The sequence below is a fragment of the Ursus americanus genome, chromosome 12 (assembly GCF_024610735.1).
Source record: "Ursus americanus isolate L20-20 chromosome 12, mUrsAme1.1.p, whole genome shotgun sequence".
Lineage (NCBI taxonomy): Eukaryota > Metazoa > Chordata > Mammalia > Carnivora > Ursidae > Ursus > Ursus americanus.
Genome location: NC_142138.1, coordinates 46,353,630 through 46,367,268, shown reverse-complemented (window position 1 = coordinate 46,367,268; position 13,639 = coordinate 46,353,630). Strand labels below are relative to the sequence as shown.

Sequence of the window (13,639 nt, the reverse complement as noted above, 5' to 3'; positions counted from 1 at the left end):
GGTAACACACCTGAACCTTGACCTGCTCCTGAAAATAGAGCTCTGAGGAAGAAGTAAAGTATCAATTTACCAAAGAAAAAGATGGTGGCACGGCCAACAGCCACTCTGGAAAGGGGAGTTCTTAACCATCTGGGGGCCATAGACCCCGTCTCAGAATCATGTATTTAAATGTCTAAAACAAGAATACAAATATAACCAATCATATTGAAATATGGTTATCACCTTAAAAATTTGTGCTATGTGTATTTCTTTACTAACACATTAAATAACCAGACCCAGCAGCTGTCCTAATAACAACTATAATTTTGAAGCAGTGATAAGCACAAATGGCATGTTGAGCTACCTGCAACCCCATAATATGCTATTAAAAAATCTGTGATTTTCATTGGTGACAAAGTCACAGATACTATTAATAATTCTGTGGTCTGCTGCCTACATTTATAATTGAACAAAATGTGAAATTTCAGTTAAAGCCTACTGAAAGTAAAGAATTGTTTTACTATCTAAATCCACAGGCCCCCCTGAATTCCATCCAGAGAACCCCTGGGCTCTGCAGCCCCTGTTCTAGGACATTAAACTCAATCAGGATTTTCTCCTTCAATAACATAGCTCCATAGTCACTTCTAGAGCTATAGTTCCCTCATTGGGATTTCCCAAAGATGTAGCTTGTCCATTATTTGGGGCACACTGCCATCCCACGGCTCCTCCGGAGGAGTTTAGCGTTAATAACATCCACGGCAAAGCAGCCTTTTAGGGCATTAGACCAAACCTGCAAATTAATGCACTGGCTCATCACAATTCATTAATCAAACTCAGACTGGATTTAACAACAGATTATTAAAGACTCAAAATTATACCCACAGAAGAAAAAAAAAAAAACAACAGGCAGCTCCCAGAGGGTCAAATGTAATGTGAATGGTTTTGCATAAAACCATAAACCTGCTATTAAATTAAAAACAGGAAAAATTATGTCCACTGCTTATCTCCACTCATTTTTTTTAAAAGGAATGTTAACGCTAATTTATTTCTTTGCTGTCCCAGGTTACACGGTAAAAGACTAAAAGGTTACAATGCAGTGGTTCTTTTAATGTTTGGTTGAGCAACTTAAACTAACATGTCCTGACTGAGGTAAAGAATTAATGAAATTACTCCCATAATTCATTACTAATGGAACACTGTCAATGCTTTCAACTGACAGTTCACACAAACCCTCCACAGCCAGCGAGACACCTCATGGAGACTGAGGGGCTCACTCCTTTTGCTCCACAAAGCAGAACTCCGCACCTTGTCCTACAATTTCACTGATCTCTTACCTCTGTGTGTTTGCTCTGGACGAGCAGGTCTGTTCTCTCTGGGAACAAAAGCAGGAAGAGGAAACAATGATTGGAATTTTTCTTTCTCTTCGGGGAATTTAGGTAGACCCGCTGGGGATTCCCAACGATGTATAAACATCCAGAATGCTGTAATAGGGCAGATCACAGAGCTACAACGGAGTGCAAGGAATTTTTTTAAAGGTTAATATTTTAGAGTAGCAGTTATAAAGAGCAGAACCCTAATAAGAAGTATGAAAAAAACTAACTTAAAAAACTGTATGATTTTGTGACATCTTTGCTCTTTCCCCATTAGGACTGAATCATTAGTTCTTTCTGTTTTTGCAGAAACAGAAGCAAAAATTACTGGCACACATGCTGATTAAGGTAGGTAAGTGACATTTCTGGAAATACAAAGTGTTTTATTCAATGTAGGTACCTGTTTGATATTATAGAGTGTTTGGGTCTTAGTACTGTCTAGTTTAAACTTGAAACTCCTAAAGGGAAGGGTCTATGTCTTTGTTACACACATGAAAATAATTAATAACTTCTCTTGGAAGATAAACTCCTATCTGTATGCTGATCATATCAAGTGGCTATAAAATGAAGCTACGAGTGAGGCAAAATATACCAGTGATCATATAATCAATGCATAATGCAAACTATATTTAGATATAATAGAAAAAAGTCCAAAAGAGTCAACATATTCAAAACACTTTATAAATACAGGGAGATTCTAATACAACATGACTTGGGTTTGGGTTTCGCTCATATTGTGGTAGTTATATCATACGCAGTAAATACGTAGTTCGATTTTGTCACCCCCTCTCTTGACACCTGAACTCTTTCCTGCCCGCTTGGGATCACAATCCAGCTGAACACAGCATAGCAAACAGCGTCCATCAAGTGCTCAGTGACCTCTTAAAACGAAATGTATTCACCCTACGTAGGCACGATATCTGGCCCATGAGGGGTACTCTGTATTTCCGACATGAAAAAATAAAACTCCCTCGCCTCTTTCCAAATAAAAACATCCTATGTTAGGATTGTCCTTCCAAAATCAGTCTAACCACTGTGAATTCCCACAAAGTGTTTTCATAGAGATTAACCGCAAGTAAGTGCCTCATAAAAAGATCTTGGATTTTTGCAGGGAGCCTCCAATCTCATGCAGATGCTTATTACCTACTCATGTGGAAAAACAGAAGCAACCAGAAGAGAAAGTTACATTTATTTGAAAACACAATTGTCAAACCCACATCACAGAAACAGGGGCCACCAAGATTAACAAAAATGAGGGAGACTTTAACTTTTGGACAGGAACACTTTGGGCACAAGAGTACAACTGCGATCCCTTATTTCTCTAAGTGTAATAACTGGGTAAATCCTAACAATAGCTACTGTGGATAAAGCTCTTGCTTTGAACCAGGCATTAGCCACTTGGGTGACACGGAACACCAACCCCATCATGTGGACATTAGCATCACTACTTTACCGCGCAGGAAATTCAGAGAGCTTCCGCAGCTCACCTGAGGTCATGCCAGGAGCTGCAGAACCAACGTGAAAAGTCACATCTCCTAAGGTGGCTGGGTGGCGCAGTCCACTAAGTGTCACACTCCCCGTTTTGGCTCCGCTCGTGATCTCAGGGTCCTGGGATGGAGCCCTGCGGTGGCTCCGTGCTCAGTACGTAGTCTGCTTGAGATTTTCTCTTTTCTGCTCTTTTCTCAGACCCCTTCCCAGGTGTGTCCTCCATTAGAGCTACTTCCAACCTAAAAAGAATCACAGAGGGAAAGATCTGGGCTCCATGCAGACCCTTGTACCAATTTTCCTTGGACAGCCCACAGAATATCAAGTGGTAGAATAGTAAAGCGCTTAACAGTTAGGCTATGGCATCGGATTGCCTAGAGTAGCTTCCCAGACCTCTGACTTCCTTAAATGGACAATGTTCTCTTCTTTGTGCCTCACTTTTCTCATAAGTAAAATGGGAGTGGTAACAGTCCTAACTTCATGAAGTCGTAGTGATAATTAAATAGGTTAGTAAATGTGAAATGCTTGTGCCTGACATAGAAAGCGCTGAATAGTGTTAAAAAGTGCTGAAAAGTGCTGAATGCTAGTTCTGGCTCTTCCAGCTACAACGGAGTGGAGATTGGGTCATCTACAGCTTGGTATCTTCACTGACCAGCTTCCAATCACCAGGTTTTGCTCAGCATCTAATACAGTGCAACCTCAACAACAAAATAGCCTGAAAGTAGTTTTAATCTAAGACCTTAGGTTGTAGATTCTTTGCTGTCCCAGACATTTTGGCAATTCCTCCCTAAGTCCCAGTGGTAAAACTCAGCACTCCACCCGCCACGGGAACACTTAATCCATCCTGAGGACTGAGTGGTCTGGAGAAGTTGATCGGCATCCACTATTCTTTTTTATTTTTAAATTATTTAGTGATATCCCTCAATCAGTCATTTTCTCTTTCTGGGCTTTAATTTTTCAACTCTTAAATACTGAGGGGCAGAGATGGGCAGCTGGTGGCACAAACAGGGCAAGAAAGAATCTTCGCCACAGATGTTATCTGTGAAACCACTAGAACTGTCAAGTTAATATAGTCTTTTAAAGTTGAGGAAAGAGGGAGCTAAAACTGAACGGAATTTGTACATTTCAACACACAACTGCAGAAAATTCAGGCCCAAGATCACCCACCGAATAATTACAATTTTGAGATTTGAAATCACAACCTATTGTTGTCATATGCCTACTATTTATACTTCAACCTGTCCTTCTAATGAAAGGAAGAATTGGAATATCCTCTTTCATTACTATTATTTCTTAGCTGTAACTAACTATAACACATTACAACTATTAGACTCATAGCTAATTATATAATGATGATGATGATGATATACTGACAGCATAGAAATCTCTAAATTATGAGAACAGTGTAATATCACTTTCCATACTGGCTCCAGCATATGATAAAACTAAGAATGTAAATATTTTATTATTATTATTAGAACTGATGCAGTGCTGAGTTAAAAATCATGAGTCACATAATGTCCACACCCATATAACCCGAACTAATTCTTTGACAGAAGACACTCACTAAATGAATGTTCAATAAACACTTGTGTTTCCTGCCAAGGGGAAACTTTAAAAAATTTACTAGAAGTTCAAGCCAACGAACTCTGTGGATCCTGGTGGCACAGAGTCCAGATCCTTCCCTCTTGGTTGGAAAAAGCAAAGGGAGTCAGGTAGTTTACAGGAGAAGATAATGAGAAGGAAGAATACACAGTAATCTGAGGTAAACTGAGTAAGGTATAAAGTCCTTCTCTGAGGAACACATCCTTTCATATCCTAAGGTTATCCCCAGGTAAAAATGTCTAAGTGACAGAGACTCTTGCCACAGGTCAAAAATCCATCTGACCACGGGTGAACCAGGCTGCTGAGCCTAATCCTAAACTATATTTGGTAAAATCATTCTCTCTGGATCTATAAAATGCAAATGCTAGAATTATCTTGTTAGCCACCAAAAGAAAAGAAACCTTGAGAATAAAGTTGTCATTCCTAATTAAAATGGGCTTTTTTAATTCCTTTAACTAACTAAAGTAGATACAAATATTGTAAATACTTAACTGACTAAAGAAAGATTCTACCCTTAACTCCAGTTACAGAACACTTAATTTATATATGATGCAGCTTACAACTATTCAGCAGTATGGTTGGGGTAAGTCTCTTCGGCCTACTTTTTAAATGATTAAATACTCTCCATCCAAGTAAATAGACATCTTCAGGGCTGCATTTTGCATGATAAAACATTCCTTAAACACATAAGCCTTCACTCAAGATTAAAGAGGGAAAAAAAAATCTTAGTGACAGTACATTCATTATGTCTTTATTAAGGATGGACTTTTCCATAGGGTTATGTGCTGCTGAAAATAAGGCTCAGTTTAATAACAAAGCAAGCTTTCCTAGTACTACAAAAATTGTAAAATTTTAATGTTTAATGTATTCCTTAATTATAGAAAACTCTGCAAAGAATAACATCCTTGAAATTTACTATGCAAATGCTCTTAATTTATGACAAATTGCTCTTTAAAACACAAGTATTAAATCTCTATTAGATTGTTGAGGTAACGTACTAATATGCATCACTAAGATCTTAAATTTCTAAGTGGCAATGCTGTTTGTTAGATGCAAACAAGGATTACCTTAATTAAAATATAGTATCCCCAGCCTCTCAGCAGATTTAGCTCAGTCTTTATATAGGACAGGTTCATTATCTACCTCGAGTTAATAAAAGTATGACCTACTGTGGTTATTTCCTTTAAAATTTAATTTTAATTACTATTTTGTTAATGGAAATAAAGCACTAAAGAATTGTGAAGATGATCCAAAAGCAATTTTGAAAACTTAATTAAAATACCTCTTGAAAGCTTCAAAAGGAATTTAACACTTACGTGGTTTGATAACTGATGGCTTTACAAATACAGCATCAGATACCAACTCTATAAAATAATCATTGAACGAAACATGCTTTAGAACTCAAGCACTTCCTTAGTCTACAGCTTGAACTAATGGTGCAACTAAATAGGTATAAACATAAAACTTTTCCTTCAAAATTTTAACATTAGACAAAGGTTCTTAACAAAGAAATGAAATGAGTAACCATTACACAGTGTCTTCACAATACATAAACCTTAAATGCATTCAGAGTTTTTGCACAAAACCATTGGGGCTAAATCCAGATAATTGCAGATGTGTTCAGTTTGTCTTCTGATCCTTCGGGACCTGAATATAAAATTAAAAGGCTGGTAAGATGTTGTATAAAATTCAGTACCAGAGTTTTATTAGGCCGCTTCCCCTCCAATCTAAATTTCAAAGGTTTACACATCTATTATTGATCTTATCTGTGAAAATATTGGTTCAGTAAATAGCCTTTAAACATAACACAATCCATAGATTTTATTGAGATTCACTACTCCTGAAAAAGATAAGAATATGAGAAGCAGGGTATAACAAAGAGCATGCTCCGGGGAAGAAATACAGTCTTCGTGATATTCGAAATATATTTAGCAGCTCTTATATTACAAAACTCACAATGTTATGGTTCATAATGCCATATGCATTTTTGTACTAGACCACTTGACTACTTCCAGTAAGTAAAATCCCTGCATTCATTAGCAATAAAGAATTTTTCTTCTTACAGATCTATTTAATGAAAAAAGCATTTTTCCAGACACCACCCCCTACCAAATCCCTCCCCCCAAAAAATCGGTGTGCCATCTCATTTAACATCAAGTCAGGGATCTATTTTTTTTTTTTAAGATTTTATTTATTTATTCGACACAGAGAGAGACAGCCAGCGAGAGAGGGAACACAAGCAGGGGGAGTGGGAGAGGAAGAAGCAGGCTCATAGCAGAGGAGCCTGATGTGGGGCTCGATCCCATAACGCCGGGATCACGCCCTGAGCCGAAGGCACACGCCTAACCACTGTGCCACCCAGGCGCCCCTAGGGATCTATTCTTTTAAACATGGGAATTCCAACTTCAGAAATCAAAGAAATTTCACTAAAAATGAAAAATAAACATATGACTAAAATAACGGCATAACAATTAAGTTGAGGTAACACTGAATTTCTGTAAATCTATATTAACCTTGAAATGTGATTTAAATTCACACTCACAAAAATGGCCTAATTGAACTAAAGAAATTCTGTAAAAATAGGTGTCCATCTTTTGGTTTTTTTTTTTTTTTATTATTCACCACACAGGAAATTGCCAATTTATGAGTGAGTTATTTTCTAAGAGTTTACTTACATGTCAGTTTTTTGAGACTTAAGAAGAATATTACCCTAGAAGCAATAAATAAGGATCAGGTTCATCCTAAAAAAAAATCTATAAAAGCCTTAATTTAGCTTTATAGTGTAGCTGAAAGGCTTGCAATGAAATATAGCAGAAAGCAAAACTGTTTCAATACTAGTAATTAAAGCAAATGGAAAGTTAAATTGAATAAAAGATAGTTTATTATTCTTAAATGCTCTGGGAATAATAGACTTAATTGGAAGAGAAAGTAAATGTAGATGAGACATTTGTGAGAATTCTGAAGGGGACTTCTGAGCTTTTTCAAGGTCTTTCGAGGTTGTTGTCACCAATTCTGTACAGGTCTTAATTTCGTGTGAAAACATAACATGTATTAATTATACAGTGGAGGGGAGTTTAAAAAACGAGTGCTTTTTTCTTTTCTTGTTGCAAGAATTCTCTAATATTCACTTGATTTTTATCAACAACGATAACAGTAATTTTTAACTGATAACTGCAATGGGAAAAGAGGGAGGGTAGAGATTTTCCTGGAGACGATACATGCTCACGCTCACGCACACGCGTGCACACACATGCACGCTCACCAGAAGAAAGGAAAGGAGGCAGAAAGGAACAATGGAAAGGTATTGGATAGAAGGGAGACAGGGTTAATAAGGAAGCCTGCACATGAGAAAAATGGTAACTTGAGGTCTCTTTGTTGGAATGTTTTATTCGTCTGGTTGGTTGGTTGGTTGTGTGAGTGTGTGTGCATAAAACAGAGAAGAGAGGGAGAGAAACCAGCTGCATTTCCTGACAGCCATCCTTCAATTTAAGCTAGTGTTTTAATCTCGGCTGTTTTTTTAACAGTAAAATGTACCAAAGTGGTGGATGATTCCTATGATCCCTTACATTCAAAACACAGTGGCTCATGTTTCTATACTAATAAGTGTTGAGAAGAGACATCATAAAGAAGCCTTAGAATAATTCAGTTTTTGCATAAAACCACAGTGATTTAGCTATATTATTACAAAATATTTTGTTTGTATTTTGGTCCTCCAGGACCTATGGAAATTACCAAGCTGATAATGTACTACATAAAATTCAGTACCAGAGCTATATTAGGCAAAGACCAAAAAAAAAAAAAAAAGACCACCGAAACAAAACAAAACAAAAAATCAACTTAGAGCTTTTAACATGCTCATGTGCACTGGGACTCTGTAAGAATACGTAGTGCTTCCCACACCGGTCTAAACTTTTCTCAAGGGGTATCTGTCAGTGTTTGCGTTCTGTGAAGCACACTCTGGGAAAAGCAGAGCTAGAGTCAGGAATAAGACAAAGATTCCCACTGACACCCCTGTTGTCCAGGAGTGTGCTGGAGGATCTAGCCAGAGTAGTAAAATGGGATAAAGAAACGTGGCATACATCAGAAGGGGAGAGATAGCATTATCATTCTTTGTGAATGATATTAGAAAATCTAAGAGAATCAATGAACATCTATTAAAACTAACAGAGAGTTTAGAGGAATAACAAAATATGAAAGCAATAATTTTCACTTATACCAACAATCAGTTGGAAAATATAATAGGAACAAATACTCCACTCTTAATAGGAATTTAAAAGAGAGAAAGAGAGATCACCCAAAAGAAAAATGGTCAAAGAATATTAACAAGCAATTAAGAGAAATATGCAAATAGTCAATTAACATATGAACAGATGTTCAAATGCAATAATAATCAAAAAAATATAAATTAAAACAAGATACCATTTTCCCCTTATGAGAACTGAAATGATTAAAAACGTGAGCAATACCCTATGTTGACATGAAATGTGGAAGGAAAAGACACCCTTATGCAAGTGGTATTACTCAGAGTCCAGACAGGAAATTAAGAACACACTCAAATTGGGTAATTTGAAGAGCATTTAATAAAAGGGTTATCCATAAGGGTGTCAAGCAGGGTGGAGGGAACCGACAAGGAAGAGGGCAGTCTCCAGGACTAGAAAAACAAAGTGGAGCAGAGAGAACTGTAACCGTAGGTCTGGGAACGCAGCCAGCCCTCGATTAACACCACAAGAAGAGCCAAGGAGAAGCGGAACCTCTTAACTCTCCTTCCTTCTCATCTCCTGCCAGTGCCTCCCCGCCCAGACAACCTGGCCCAACCAGAAGCCTGAAGGGAAGGGACCTATACTCCCAGGTCAGCTTCTCAGAGCACAAAACAGGGTAGAAAAGGGTAGAGGGCACCCCTCTCCAGGGTACAACATAAGATAGCTAGCATATAAGTGTTAGAGAAAGTATAAATTAGTAAAGCCAAATTGAATGATAACTTGGCAACATATATCATAAATTTAAATATTTACATATACCATAATATTTGTTTAGTCATTAAAAAAAAGAAGAAGAAGAAACGGTAAGAAAAATATCAAACCATTAGCAGAGGTTGTCTCCAAGGAAGTTTGGAAAGGAAGCTCAAGGTTGTAGGGTCAGCCAGATCCGGGTTTGCATCCTGACTCTAGCTGCTTAATCAGTATTTTTTTTACTATAAAGAAAGAAGACAGGAAATCAAACTGACTTGAGGAAGACAGTTCTGATCAAGGCTCACACCACCAAACTACAGAGAAGCTGGGGTATTGGTCTGCCTTCAGAAATACCTGGATCCAGGGACTCAAACCTCATCAGGTTCTTCTCTCTCTTCCCTCCATCCACTCTTGCTCTCCTCCCAGAGGCTACCAGCTCTGCTCCTTCTGGTTGGCTTCGTTCTATCAGGCCAGCTATTCCCACAAGTTCAATCCATGGCCAAACACAATGATAAAAATATATTTTTCAAGCCACAAAGCCAGAGAGAAAAGTTTCCCTGGTGCTTCAGTTGAAATTCTTCCAGAAAATGCCACTGCTTGGACAAGCCTGGATCACGTGGCCAACCATGACGGAACCATATGGTAAGCCCCAGGACCAGGGCATGATGATTGGCCAAATGCCCCACTCTGTGCCCAAAGGACATGAGAATTTTGATTAGCCTCCATGCCACTACAACCACATGTTTGGGAGAGAAGAAACACAATCTTCCCCAAAGAGAAATTTTCTTCTGGACAATAAAAAGGCAAATAAATACCACATAAATGATAACCTTGGACCAATTACTTAACACATCCGACTCCCAGTTTCCTCACATATGAAATGAAAGAGGTGATGGTGGGGCACCTGGGTGGCTGAGTCCTTAAGCGTCTGCCTTCAGCTCAGGTCATGATCCCCAGGGTCCTGGGATCGAGCCCCACATTGGGCTCCCTGATCAGCAGGAAGCCTGCTTCTCCCTCTCCCACTCCCTCTGCTTGTGTTCCTTCTCTCACTGTCTCTCTCTGTCAAATAAACAAAATCTTTAAAAGAAAAAAAAAAGAGGTGATCGTGCCTATATCGGAGGATTATTGTGGAATTAACCCTATGTGTTGATCTTATTCTCTTACTATTCTTTTTATCTCTGTATTTTCCAAATTATTCTTTTTTTTTATAATAGCTCCATGCTTGGCGTGGAGCTCTACCCAGGGCTTGAACTCACAACCCTGAGATCAAGACCTAAGCTGAGGGGCACCTGGGTGGCTCAGTATATTAAGCATCCAATTCTTGATTTCAGCTCGGGTCATGATCTCATGATCTCAGAGGTGTGGAATCAAGCCTGGGTTGGGCTCTGCACTCAGCGGGGAGTCTACTGGAGATTCTCTCTGCCTCTTCCCCCCCAACCACGTGTGCACTCTCTCTCACTCTCTCTCAAATAAATAAATTAATCTTCAAAAAAAAAGACCTGAGCTGAGATCAAGAGCTGGATGTTTAACCAACTGAGCCACCCAGGTACTCCATATTACTTTACTTTGTAAAAGAACATGTGTTTCAGGAGGCCTGGGTGGCTCAGTTGGTTAAGTGTCTGCCTTTCGCTCAGGTCATGATCCCAGGGTCCTGGGATTGAGTCCTGCATTGGGCTCTTTGTTCAGTGAGGAGCCTGCTTCTTCCTTTGCCTGCTGCTCCCCCTGCTTGTGTTCCCTCTCTCTCTCTCTCTGACAAATAAATAAATAAAATCTAAAAAAAAAAAAAAAAAAAAAGGAACATGTGTTACTTTTAATCATGATGAGAAACCTGTTTCCATTTTGAGAAAGAAAGGAGAGGCCAAAACATTAACTCAGGAAGAGCTGTCAAGTTAAATTAATCACTACTTAAAATTTGTATTACTTTTAGAGTGACTATTTACAAAACACATAGAACTAACCATTGCTTCTCTATATGCTTTGCATACCTTATCAAATTTAATGCTCACAAAGACTACATGAAATTGGTGCCGTCCCCATTTTACTGACAAAATTGAAACGCAGAGAAGTAAACTAATTTACCCAAGGAGACAAAGCCAGTAGCTAATACAGCTGCTATGTAAACTCAGGTCTGTCTAAAGAAGTGGTCTGCCCACCATAACCTGTGGCCCACATTCGACCTGCCCCTGATTTTCTACAACCCATGAGCTGAGAATGGTTTTTCCACTTTTTAAGTGTGGAAACAAAGGAGAAGAATACTTTTTATGAAATATAAAAATTACGTGAAATTCAAATCTCAGTGTCCATCAGTAAGGTTTTATTGGAACACAGTCCTGCCCATTTATTTAGATCTTCTCAGTGGCTGCTTTAGCGCTACGTTGGCAGAGTAGTTGGGAGAGAGATCACGTGGCCTGAGACGCCTAAACTATTTACTATTTTGTTCTTTACAGAAAAAGTTTTGCCAACTCTGGTCTAAATTCCAAACACATTATTTGTCAAGGATCTTTCACTACCTATCCGGATACTGCCTAAAAATTATTGGATGCTGCTCCTAGGAGGTGTCTGGTGGCCCAAGCAAGAGTATTTCAGGGCAAGAAAATAGACGAGCACACACAAATTCATCTGGGGGGAATGGAGAGCAATAGAGGAGCTTAGAAAAAGAAAAAGTCTGCAGCCATTCCACCCTGACTGACCTGATCTTAGAAGCTGGGTAGGGTTGGGCCTGGTAGTACTAGAATGGGAGGTGAGGTAAGAAAATGCACCAACTGGGGCGCCTGGGTGGCACAACGGTTAAGCGTCTGCCTTCGGCTCAGGGCATGATCCCGGCGTTATGGGATCGAGCCCCACATCAGGCTCCTCCACTGTGAGCCTGCTTCTTCCTCTCCCACTCCCCCTGCTTGTGATCCCTCTCTCGCTGGCTGTCTCTCTCTCTGTCGAATAAATAAATAAATAAAATCTTAAAAAAAAAAAAAAGAAAATGCACCAATTAATGACATCTGCTCAGGGCGGAGTAGGGGAAGGGAATGGTTATTGGTTCTCAGTGGCATGGGGAGAGACCATTCACTTACATAAAATGTTTAGTTGAATTCCTGAACGCAAGATCACACATCATTCACAACACCTAGTGGGGGCAGAAAACTTTTTTGTTATAAAAAGTTTGGAAGTGAATCCTGCATGACATTTTAAGTTTATAAAGGTAATGTAAAGAGGGGGGCCTGGGTGGCTCAGTTGGTTAAGTGCCTGCCTTTGGCTCAGGTCATGATCCCCGTGTCCTGGGATGGTCATGCTCCCTGCTCAGCGGGCAGTCTGCTTTTCCCTCTCCCTCTGCCCCTCCCCCTCCACTCCTGCTCTGTATCTGGCATTCTCTCTCTCAAATAAATAAATAAAATCTTAAAAAAAAAAAAGTAATCTAAAGAAAGAAAAAAAAAGGACATGGGTGAGGAGTAAAGAACAATCTATTAAAATTCTTATAACAGAAACTAAAAACCTTTGAATCAGTTTGTAAATATCAGAAGATAGTCTGCTTTTCACTATACATAACAAATATGGCCTGTCAGATTGACAGCAACCCTAGGGAGTTTTCTTATGTATTCCCTGCTTCATTATACTAGTACTACATTTACACCGTCCTTGGAAAATAGTTATCTACTATTTTCTCAAAAATCTCTTAAGACTGTACGATCACGTGTGTTCAGAAAAGAATTTCCCATAACCTCTATATTTAAGCGATGTGTCTAGTATAATCAAAATATCAACATTAAAAATAATTTCAATCAGAGAGATGGAACAGTAAATCCATGACTTGTTTTTTTATTTCATCACCGACTTATTGTGTAGCTAAGATATATATGAATGTTATCTAGGCTTTGAGTTTTCTATTTATGAATCTAAGCAAATATGGAATATTTTAAGAATTGGACTTAAAAACTGTGTGAATTCCCTTATGGTCTCTGACAATAGATGTCAGGTAAGTACAGGGGATTCTCATCATGGTATCACTAGACTCTAATTCTCAAAGTTAAAAACATGAGTTCCCCTAAGAGAACTAAGGAGCCACTGGGCCACAGAAGAACGAGTAGTAGACAAGACAGAGTGTGAGTGCTCACTGCCACTTAATCTCTCAGCTTCTTCTTTCTCTACTTCTGAGCAGTTATGTGTATTAGATAATATTGAAGCCCTTCATGCACTGCTAAGTGCTGTAAGATGTGAGTTTGTGTTATTGTCCTTAATAATTGCCCTTCGGATCTCAAAGGC

The 13,639-nt window shown here is 38.7% G+C and overlaps 1 protein-coding gene across 33 annotated transcripts in view; it reads right to left on the bottom strand.

The window, feature by feature from the left end:
• RWDD3 (RWD domain containing 3) overlaps nt 1–13,639 on the bottom strand; it is a 64,183-nt gene that overhangs the window by 19,978 nt on the left and 30,566 nt on the right. For 28 of the 33 annotated variants that reach the window (XR_015726325.1, XR_015726328.1, XR_015726336.1 and 25 more), the window contains 2 exons: nt 2,837–6,086; nt 1,314–1,483 (listed from right to left, as the gene is read on the bottom strand). The gene's annotated coding sequence lies outside the window, so the exon portion shown is untranslated. Of the gene's footprint in view, nt 1–1,313; nt 1,484–2,522; nt 6,087–13,639 lie in introns of those variants that run through there. The other 5 variants (XR_015726333.1, XR_015726339.1, XR_015726341.1 and 2 more) reach the window with 3 other exon arrangements.